The 11,608-nt window shown below is 44.9% G+C and overlaps 1 long non-coding RNA gene across 1 annotated transcript in view; it reads right to left on the reverse strand.

Moving 5' to 3' along the window:
• The window catches only part of LOC116077399, a 29,728-nt gene that overhangs the window by 6,410 nt on the left and 11,710 nt on the right, over window positions 1-11,608 (reverse strand). Inside the window, exon 2 of the long non-coding RNA XR_004113237.1 lies at window positions 4,139-4,183. This is a non-coding gene — a long non-coding RNA (uncharacterized LOC116077399). The remainder of the gene's footprint in view (window positions 1-4,138; window positions 4,184-11,608) is intronic.

Raw genomic sequence — 11,608 nt, forward strand, 5'->3', positions numbered from 1 at the left:
ACCAGGAGATATCTGAAGGTAAGAACCCTTAAAGAAGGAAGTGCTGACAGGCTCCACAGTGTCTCCACCATAAAGCATCATTTGACACATAAAGATTTTGTAACCAACTACCAAGACATTTAGTCTTTCTTTCCCTTTTACTGATGCCTACCCTCCCCCCCATCTCAAAATTATATATATCTAGAGATCTGCTCACCACTTCACAGCATGGGCAGATAGAAGATGCCCAGAGGCCTGCCAGCCCACTGCGGACACCACTATGATGTATGAAGAGATGGTAGAGAAAGAGAAGCAGTTTGAGCCCTGTGAAGAGGGGTGGAAGTGGAGATGTGAGGGTGGTGAGAAACAGCCTGACACGAGTGGTCTGTTCTGCCACCGGATGAGATCCTGCCCCATGCTGCTGCCGAGAGCCATGTCTGGGTCTGAGGCCGTGCAGCAACAGGGGTCTGTATCTATGTCTGTGACTCATTTTACCACCAAAGACAATGCAAACATTCCCAATCCGAACTGCCATCTGGAACAATGTTTATATCCAAAGGCAGAACAGAGATGACCACCCACCCCTTGCTGGCTACAGTACATGGGAGAGCAGCCCCACACCTCACCAGCAGCACAGTCACAAGCTGGTCCTGGTGGCGTGGACACAGGTATAGACACAGGTGAGCTGACCCAAGGGTGTGAGAACAGGAGAGCTGGCTCCACCCCTTGCCAGTCGCAGCATTGGGTGAGCTAGCTGCAGCAGTGCTGGCGAGCTGGCCCAGATCCAGCATTTTGAGTTGGCTCACTTCAGCATCTATCTCAACTATGAACCACTGGAGCTCATGAAAGAGACTGTCCTACAGATCCAAAGCTTTGGAATCTCCATGGCTATGGGGTCAGGGAGTGATAAGACTGGGGAAATCAGACTGGAAGCAAGAGTGGGGTCAAGGTGTGTCCAAGTCCAGGAAAATCTCATCCTGATATTAGCAGGAATAGGATCGCTGCCCCTCTGCCCCAGGTCTGCATGCCTTAGCACATGAAGCCCTGTACCCTAACCCTTGCCCACTGGAAGAGATCAGAGATCAAGTAACCCAGTAACTGGGTTAAACATCCTCTCCCCTTATAAGGTCATATCCAGCAGCACCTGGACTTCCTCCTCATGCTAATGAGGCATCTCCAGCACCAGGTCCCAGGCCAATGTGTATACTCGCTCCAAAATACCCTACCCACCCCCTAAAAGGTTTAAATAGGCTTTGTTCTCCTCATTAAAATGAACTGTCTTGCTGAAGCTACCTCCTGAGGATCTGTTCTTATAATGTCACCTGAGGTTGCTTTCACTCCCAGCCATCCTGCCTCAGTTCCCCTTGGGTGGATCACACTGCTATGAGTGGGGAAGGGAAACCTGAATGGCACATGACCAAGGCAACAAGAGGAATATCCAAGAGGAATCCCATTGAGGATCCGGTATTGATAGTGTAGTCAGAAGTCTCAAGCCAATGACTCATGGCAATGAACATTTGCAGTAAAAATGTTTGGACAAAAGAATGCACTGTGGGATCAAGGACCTCCACATAAAACCAGATACACTGAAACTAATAAAAGTGAAAGTGAGGAAGAGCCTCAAACACACGGGCACAGGGGAAGTTTTCCTGAACAGAATACCAATGGCTTATGCACTAAGATCAACAATCGACAAATAGGACCTCATAAAATTGCAAAGCTTCTGTAAGGCAAAGGGCACTGTCGTGTCAATAGGACAAAAAGGCAACCAACAGCTTATGGAAAGATCTTTACCAACCTTACATCCAATAGAGGGCTAATATCCAATATATACAAAGAACTCAAGAAGTTAGACTCCATAGAACCAAATAACCCTATTTAAAAATGAAGTATAGGCCAGGCAGTGGTGGCGCATGCCTTTAATCCCAGCACTTGGGAGGCAGAGGCAGGCGGATTTCTAAGTTCGAGGCCAGCCTGGTCTACAGAGTGAGTTCCAGGACAGCCAAGGTGACACAGAGAAACCCTGTCTCGAAAAAAAAAAAAAAATGAAGTATAGAGCTAAACAAAGAATTCTCAACTGAGGAATGCCAAATGACTGAGAAGTACCTAAAGAAATGTCCAATATCCTTAGTCATCAGGGAAATGCAAATCAAAACAACCCTGAGATTCCACCTCACAACAATTAGAATCGATAAGATCAAAAACTCAGGTGACATCAGATGCTGGCAAGGATGTGGAGAAAGGGGAACACTCCTCTATTGGTGGTGGGATTGCAAGCTGGTACAACCATTCTGGAAATCAGTCTGGTGGTTCCTCAGAAAATTGGACATAGTACTACCAGAGGACCAGCAATACCACTCCTGGGCACATACCCAGAAGATGCTCCAACATGTAATAAGAATACATGCTCCACCATGTTCATAGCAGCCTTATTTATAATAGCCAGGAGCTGGAAATAACCTGGATGTCCTTCAAAGAATATGTGGTACATTTATACAATAGAGTACTACTCAGCTATTAAAAACAATGACTTCATGAAATTATTAGGCAAGTGAATGGAACTAGAAAATATCATCCTGAGTGAAGTAACCCAGTCACAAAAGAGCACACATGGTATGCACTCATTGATAAGTGGATATTAGCCTAAAAGCTTGGAATATCCAAGATACAATTCACAGACCATGTGAAGCTCAAGAAGGAAGACCAAAGTATGGATGCTTCGGTACTTCTTAGAAGGGGGAACAAAATACTCACAGGAGGAAATACGGAGACAAAGTGTGGAACAGAGACTGAAGGAAAGGCCATCCAGAGACTGCTCAACTTGGGGATCCATCCCATATACAGACACCAAGCCCAGACACTATTGAAGATGCCAAGAAGTGCTTGCTGACAGGAGCCTGATATAGCTATCTCCTGAGAGACTCTGCCAGAGCCTGGCAAATAAAGAGGCAGATGTTCACAGCCAACCATTGGACTGAGCATAGGATCCCCAATGGAGGAGTTAGAGAAAGAACTGAAGGAGCTGAAGGGGTTTGCAACCCATAGGAAGGACAACAATATCAACCAACCAGATACCCCAGAGCTCCCAGGAACTAAACCACCAACCAAAGAGTACATATGGAGGGTTCCATGGCTCCAGCCACATATGTGGCAGAGGATAGCCTTGTTGGACATCAGTGGGAGGAGCGGCCCTTGGTCATGTGAAGGCTCCATGCCCCAGTGTAGGAGAATGCAAGGACGGGGAGGCAGGAGTGAGTGGGTGGGTAGGTGAGCACCCTTATAGAAGCAGGGGAAGAGAGAATGGGATAAGGGGTTTCTGGAGGGGAAACCGGGAAAGGGTGTAGCATTTAAAATGTAAATAAATAAAATATCCAATAAAAAAAAGAATGCATTGTGACACACTGACACTGCAGCTTCTTCATTGTCAAGATAGGGTCTTTTCTTTTTGAGGGGTTTGTTGTTTTGTTTTGTTTTGTTTGATGGAGGATGCAAGAGCAGAGGGCAGATATGAAGAGACAGGGAGATAAGTGGGATAGGGATACGTGATATGAAATTCACAAAGAATCAGTAAAAAAAATTTTTTTAAAAAAAGAAAATGCATATCTAAACGAACTACATCCAAATACACCAGCCATACTACAATTGCTACAGTTGACATTTACACCATTAAAATCTAATTGAAAATACAGATTCTTGACTCCGTCGTTGAAACATAAGCAGGTAGTGGTGAGTATCCATTTTAGACTTTCAATTTTAAGTCTTTCTGGCTGAGCCCCAGATGCTAGGACACCAACATTCCAGTCCTTGGAAAACATGGTTAGCTCTTAAAATAAAAAAAATCAAAAAGGGAAAGAATGTTGGCATCCACTGCTCCCTCGGGAGGGTTGGGGGCTGCTCTCAATGGCTCTTGGAGGAAGTGAACTGAGAACTGAGGATGACAGGTCCCATGTTTCAGCCCTCAGAACAGCTCTCTGCCCCCAGTAATTCCCCTTCCCAGCTCTCCAGTCTGCAGTGTCCACGTGCTCCACAACTGCTGCTGTGGTGTAAGTGTGCAAGCACACATATGTGCACATGCATGTGCAATCCATTCTTTGGAGTTCCTTCCAGCCAGAGCTCCAGCTGAACAAGCGTCATCTGTTGGCTCTGGGTTTCAGCTTACCTGAGCTGAATGTGATTCACAAGCTCGCGTTCTCCACATGCTTCCCTGTCAAAATAAACCCCAGGGGAGATTTTTTTATGAATGATTTGAAATGAGAGAAGCAACCATCATACTGTGTTTCTACATCTAGAAGGCTGAGAAAGTCACCAGTTGTATTTTATATTCCATTCTATTTTAATCTCGGCAGATTGTCACTTACCTGGCATAGGGGCAGCCTTTGGATCTATAACTGCCTTCACCTTTGCCTGATTTCTCCATCACATCCTCATACTCCTGGCCAGCATGTGTCTGGGTCTAGGGTGCCCATATCACCAAGGATGGAGGCCATGAGAGATGAAATGGGTTCCAGTCTGTCCCGAGTTCAAATGCAGGCTCATGGGTTCCAGATCAACTTTACTGCCCCCCTACTTCAAGCTCATTCTCTTGTCTCCCCTCCTGACTTGTTGACCCAAGAACTTCAAGCTCTAGCATGTGACGTTAAACCCAAAATTAAATAGCCAAACTCACTGGTAAAGCTGCTTGCACAATTAAGAGAGGTTGAGTCCTACAACTTCATGGAAATCTACAAGGGCTCTGGATCTCTGACTGAGCTCTGTGTTGCTTGTGTTTCTCATTTGCTGTGTTTGGCAACTCTTCGACATCTTAAAACAACTTTCTGGCTAGATAGGAACTGTTTCTCCTAGAGCCCATCATTTCTTAGAGACAGCACAACGTTCAATCCTAAGCACATCTCTGACAGCAGATTTACCAGTCCAGAGCTATACTGAGTCTATCTGGTCCACGCACCCCAAAGGCAACAATCATTTATCTTAGACATTCCAGGGCTATGTACCAGATAAACAGAGACCACCCTGTACCTTAGAACCCTTTGTAGTTATTTGAACTAGACAATCCCTAGATTCATCCGCTGCCCTGCTTTGCCTTGCCTGGCCTATGGAAATGCCAATAAAGTCATGGCTTAGTCACTCCCTTGCTTCCTGCCCATCCTGGTCAACCACTCTTGTTTTCTCATGTGGCCCTGCATAATGGGCCATGCATTCTATTTCTAGGATGAGATTAGCTTTTCTGAGCCTCTACTGTGGCTCCTCTCATAGCCATACTTGATTGACCATCACACGAAAGGACAGATAAGGCATGGATATTAGAAGACTCTGCCCTTCTGCAACAGCTCTGCATTCCCATCAGGTTAAGCCATATGTCTTTCCACTTTTGCTTTGGGGGTCATAAAGAAAACCAGTCAGATTGATGGGAAATGAAACAAGCAAACGAAAAGACTAAACAAAGAGATGAAGATGGAGACAGAAACAGTGACTGAGCCCCATTATGCATTTTATATTTCCAGCCTGACATCATTCCACAGTAATAGATAGCCTATACCCTTTGAGATAAGTCAGTATCTCTTCCCAGTTGTGAGCTTTTTATATTATTTGCCAAACACTATTTCCTAAACCACAAATTCCTCAATATTTTAAAGGGCCTCACCAACACCGAGATGAGGAAACGCTATTATTTATGGGCTAAATTATGTCCCTCTGTAACTCATACTCTGAAATCCTAACTCCCTGGAGCTGAGTGTGATTATGTAGGACCTTTAAGATGTGTTAAGTTAAAATGAGTCCTTTGGGAACCTTACTAGTGTCCTTTTAAGAAGAAATGTGGACTCTCAGGTAGTCAACATAAATGCCTATGCACAACTGTGGAAGGAAGACAACTATCTGTGGGCCAACCTTATCACAGTAAGTGCCAACACTTAGAGAACCCTGGTCTCATGCTTCCAGGCTCCAGAACTACAGGAAAATATATTTGTGTTAGTTGAACCACCTAGTATGTAGAAACTTTTTTTTTTCACATATATATGTGTGTATATATGAATATGTTTTCAGGATGGAGAGATGGCTTAGTGGTTAAGCACACTGACTGCTCTTCCAAAGGTCCTGAGTTCAAATCCCAGAAACCACATGGTGGCTCAAAACCATCTGTAATGAGATCTGACACTTTCTTCTGATGTGTCTAAAGATAACTACAGTGTACTTACATATAATAATAAATCTTTGGGCTGGAGTGAGAAGGGTCGAAGTAAGAGGGGCCTGAGTGAGAGGGGCCGGAGTGAGCAGAAGTCCTGAGTTCAATTCCCAGCAACCACATGATGGCTCACAACCATCTGTACAGCTACAGATGTACTCATATACATAAAATAAATAAATGAATATTTTAAAAATATATGTTTTCATGTGTATGATGTGTGGGCATGTGTGGGCACATGTGTATGGAGGCCAGAGGCATTTCCCTCAATCACTCTCTGCTTTATCTGCTGAGTCATGGTCTCTTACTGAATGCAGAGTTTACCAATCCAGCTAATCCAGCTAGCCTGCTTGCCTTGAGAGTCCCCAGCCTCCACCTCCTGAGTGTTGGGATGACAGGCAGGCCTCCACACCCACTTGGCTTTTATATGGGTTTTAGGGATCAGAACTCAGTCCCCAGACTTGCATAGTAAGCACTTTTTCCACTGAGCCACGTCCCCAGGCCAATGGCACACATCAATGCTGCCCAATATGGCTCACACACCAACTATAATGACTCCACCAATCACCACCATGACAGTAGCAAGGGGATGGCTCTGTGAAGTCCCACAGCACAGGTGACTGCCGGCTTCACGCTCGATCCCGAGCTCCACGTCTAATCCTGGTCCAGAGATGGCAGCTTGAAGACTGAGCACAGACAACAGACTATCTGAATATCAGGAAAACTCATGTTCTCACTCCCCAGAAATAAAGGGTTGAATAGATAATTACCAAAAGCCCTTCCCAACTCATAAAAGGGGAACATGCTATGAAAGTACACAGGTTCATGACACGATAAATACTCCGATGTTAAAGCTCAAGTTTGGATCCATCTCTGCCCTAGACCAGCCAAGTGGCCTTGATCACATCCCTTCCTGTTCTGGCCCCTGTCTCCCCATTTGTAAAAGGAGTGGTCTGACTGATGATTTAAAACAAAAAGAAAAAAAGAAAAGAAAAGAAAACAATTCTGTTTTCCATGAGTCATTAAATGTTCACATGGCAAGATTCCTCAAGGACCTACTTAAACTCCAAGGTTCCTCTTGGCTTCCCGGAGTCAGGCTGGCATTTGCTTGTCATTACCTTTTGTTTTTTTAATCTCAAATCATACCTCCTGACTGGGTTGCCAGATCCTCCCTGACTCTTCCAGTGTCCCAGTTCCTAATGATTTTACTTTACTCTTACAATGGATGGCATCCTGATAAATGACTAATGTGCTCCATGTCCACACATTTCCATTCTCCTTTGTTCTTCTTCATCCTTAAATCTGAGAGTTAATTCCATCACAGACCACCTCAGTGCATAACATAAGACTCCTAGAATCCATTCCACCACAGGAGGAAAGAGAGGTCCCCTAGACTATAAGGCACCTCTCACCTAGAATAATAAGAGTCTGAAATAAATACTATATTCAGTTTTAAAAATGAAAATTATACTTATTGACCACCTGAGTCACACCTGCTGGGAACTTTCTGAAATTAACCAGTGAGACAGCACAATGAATAAAGGTGCAGGCCACCAAGCCTGACAACCAGAGTTAGATCTCCAGGACCTGCATGGTGGAAGGAGAGAAGCACCACCACCAGGTTGTTCTCTGATTTCCATACCCACTCCGTATCGCAAGCACACACTCAAGTGCACACACATACACACACACACACACACACACACACACACACACATACACCAAATAAATATTTAGAAGCTGGGCATGGTGGCACCTGCCTTTGATCCCAGCACTTGGGAAGCAGATGCAGGCAGATCTCAAAGTTCAAGGCCAGTCTGGTCTTCAAACTGAATTCCAGGACAGCCAGGGCTACACAAAGAAACCTTGTCTCAAACAAACAACCGTACAAACAAATTATATGCATATGATGTATATGCACATTTAGAAAGAACTTTCTGGAATAGAGAAAGTGTTCTGCACCATCCAATGTAGTGACAGCGGAGAGGCAGCAAAGTGAAGAGATGAGAATTTTCAGGAGTTTCCACAGGGGGATGAGAGACATTGACACATACCTTTTCCCAAGCTAGAATCAGTGGTGGAGTGTGTGAGTGGGTCCCAGTTGTTAGGGGGAAGTAAATCAACAGAGTGGTAGATGGGATATGGAAGCAAATAGAAAGAGGAATGAAGGCAAACGCTGAGGGGACCATGTGACAGGAAAGATTATGAATTGATCCCTCCAGGATCACGTCCTCTGTGAGGGGCACAATCTTGAACACTAGGCTCCATTCTCCATTCAGTCCTGGAAGGAACCAGAGACACAGGCAGGGCTCATTACTTTCAGCTCCTGATGGGTTTCCCAAGGGTCTCCCCTGTTCCATGTTCTCCACATGAGATCTTCACAAGGAATCTCCACAACTGCATCTCAGGAGGCCCAGCTTCCTCTCCTCTCCCCACCCAGAAGCTGCTACTCTAACTCCAACCATGGTTTTTACACAGGTGCATACCTTATAGCCAGCAGTGGTACCTGCTCACATCTCATCTCTTCTTTCATGAGCCTGCCTTGTGCTTACCAAAACAAAGACTCCTTGCTCAAGACAGAGCTGGAGGCTCAGACAGAGATCTGCCTGGCCCAGAGTGAGCTGAATTCAGAGTGGGGGGCACCTCAGCATCCAGGATGACAGGGTGGTTGAATACATAAGGACCAGCCATCAACCTAGAGTCCATAACAGAGATAAAGGAGTAAAAATGAAAGCCAGGTGCCAGAGAATAGGACTGTACTGGCTGGCTTTGTGTGTCAACTTGATACAAGCTGGAGTTATTCCACAGAAAGGGGCCTCCCTTGAGGAAATGCCTTCATGAGATCCAGCTTTAAGACATTTTCTCAATTAGTGATCAAGGGGAGAGGGCCCAGCCCATTGTGGGTAGTGCCATCCCTGGGTTGGTAGTCCTGGGTTCTATAAGAAAGCAAGCTGAGCAAGCCAGAGGAAGCAAGCTAGTAAGTAACATCCCTCCAGGGCTTCTGCATCAGTTCCTGCCTCCAGGTTCCTGCCCTGTGTGAGTTCCAGTTCTGACTTCCTTTGGTGATGAACAGCAATATGGAAGTATAAGCTGAATAAATCCTTTCCTCCCCAGCTTGCTTCTTGGTCATGATGTTTTGTGCAGAAATAGAAACCCTAAGACAAGGCCACAGGCACAGCGCACTTTGAGAGCAGTCCTTGGGCAGACTCCTCCATTGGTGAACTATGCATCACTCAGAAGAAAAAGTTCTGAGCTGAAAAAGAGACACTAGCACAGCACAGCCTCAGAGAGAACCCTCCTGGTTAACTTGTAAGCTGGAGTGTTGTATGTACAGAAAGACACTGCTCTCCCAAAACCTCTCTACAGTGGGCAACATAGCCTTGGCATCTGAGTCCTGAATGAGTTTGGCATGCTTGGAATTCCAGGGCTACCCATTCTCAGCTAGATCTCTCAGGCCCAGTTAGTCAACGGTCGTCACCTCAAAGAATGCCCAGGGCTCTACGAAGGACCAGCCTCAATCTCTGGTGAATTTATATGGGCCTTTTCTTTTTCCCATAACTTATTGAACAGTGGGATCTCTCGGATATACATATTCTCTCCACCTAGAAAGGAGTCCCACTCATACCACCTTAGAGTCTGTGTTCAGGATGCTGTTATTAGAATGCTGGAGCTATGTTCTAATCTGAGTAGCTCAGGGTTTTAAAACTCCCAAAGAGTAAGCAGAACCACTTCCCAGAGCTTAGAGACCATAGCCTACGGGAAGCAGAAGCAGAATATGTACATGTTAGGTAAGAGGATTTTTTTTTTTTTGAAAGATTGACAAGGGTAGGATAACTCTACTACAGTTGTTGGGAAGATGAGCAGGCTAGAAGAGCTACTAACACCTTGAACACAGTACACAATGTAGCATGAGCAAACGCCTGCCTGCTCTACAACATCCTGGGCTTCCCACGAGACCCAAATAGTACAGGCCTCATTGTAATTGTCATTTTCTCCATAGGAGCTCCCAGAACCCCAGACAAAGTAAAGTCTTCTGGTGTACATACCTTTAAGTCCCTGTGCTTTCCTCTCTCCACACCTGTGAAGTCACTAACAACTTTCTATTAGTTATCAACCTCCCCACTGGGATCGAGCCACCATGAGACCAGGGACCATGTCTGCCTTGTCCACGGTTGCATAGCCAGAACCTGCAGTGGACCTGCAAAATCATAAGGATAGGGACTTTGTCTAGTCAATAAAGGATCGAGGTATGAGGATGTGGTTAATTGGTAGAGGACACAGGAAGCCCTGGATTCAGTCTTTAGTACAACATAAACCAGGTATGGTATAATTTCAGAAAAACTCAAGAGATACAAGTAAGATAATTAGACATTCAAGGTCATCACTGCTCCATAGCAAATTTGAGGATAGCCTGGGGTACATGAGATCTGGTCTCAATCTTTTTTCAATTTACATTTCTTTATTTATGTAAGCAGGTGTATGTGTCAAACATGTTCATGCCACAACATGTATGTGGAAGTCAGAAAGACAATGGACAGGAATCAATTTTCTCTTCTACTGTATAGGTTTTATTGATCAAACTCATGGTCAGGATTAGCATCATAGTTCTTTATCCCCTGAGCCCTCTCAAATAGAAACTTTTTTCAAGCTGAGCAGTTGTAGCGCACACACACCTTTAACCCCAGTACTTTGGAAGGAGAGGCAGGTGGATCTCTAATTTTGAGGCCAACCTGGTTCTAGAGAGCGAGTTTCAGAATAGCCAGGGCTACACAGAGAAACTATCTCTAAAGAAAAGAGGGTGGGAAGCAAATTCTTTTCTCAGAGAAGACACCTTTGGCAGTCACTGCTGTCCTACCCCAGAGACATCACTGAATAACAACTGGCAGGAATTCAAAGGCAGCTACAGTCTCCATGGCTCTGTGAGTAGGTAGAAAGGCAAAGAAAGTTGGTGTTCGTGTTTCTGATGCTCCTGAACCAGGCCAAGCTAGGGCACTGTGCACACTTGAGCATCCTAAGGCAAGGCAACTGTCAAGAGTCCAGATCTTTCCCATTGCAGGCTAAGTGAGTGTGTACTAAAGAGGAGCAGGCAGATGAGGTCGGCAGTGGCGACACTGCCTAAGCTTCGCATGCTGTCATGTGTCACTTCGGTATTCATTGTCTTTCCTCCTGACTTAAATCATTTCCTCAGCCACAAGTCCACAATGTGACATACAGCTATCAGAGAGAATAACCGACACTTGATGCTCCAAGCTTGAGCCTGAAAATAAGATAATAATTCTTCTGACATCTCAGGGAACATTCCATCAGTTGGTCAAAAATGAATGAAAGCATCCAAATATATATCCTATATCCAGGACTTATCAGGATTTGAATTAAGCATATTTGCTTTTTTTTTTAAGGGGAGGATGGAGATTGGAGATTGCTGGTTCTTTTTTTTTTTTTTTTTTT

Source organism: Mastomys coucha, unplaced genomic scaffold, assembly GCF_008632895.1.
Source record: "Mastomys coucha isolate ucsf_1 unplaced genomic scaffold, UCSF_Mcou_1 pScaffold5, whole genome shotgun sequence".
NCBI classification, from domain to species: Eukaryota; Metazoa; Chordata; class Mammalia; order Rodentia; family Muridae; genus Mastomys; species Mastomys coucha.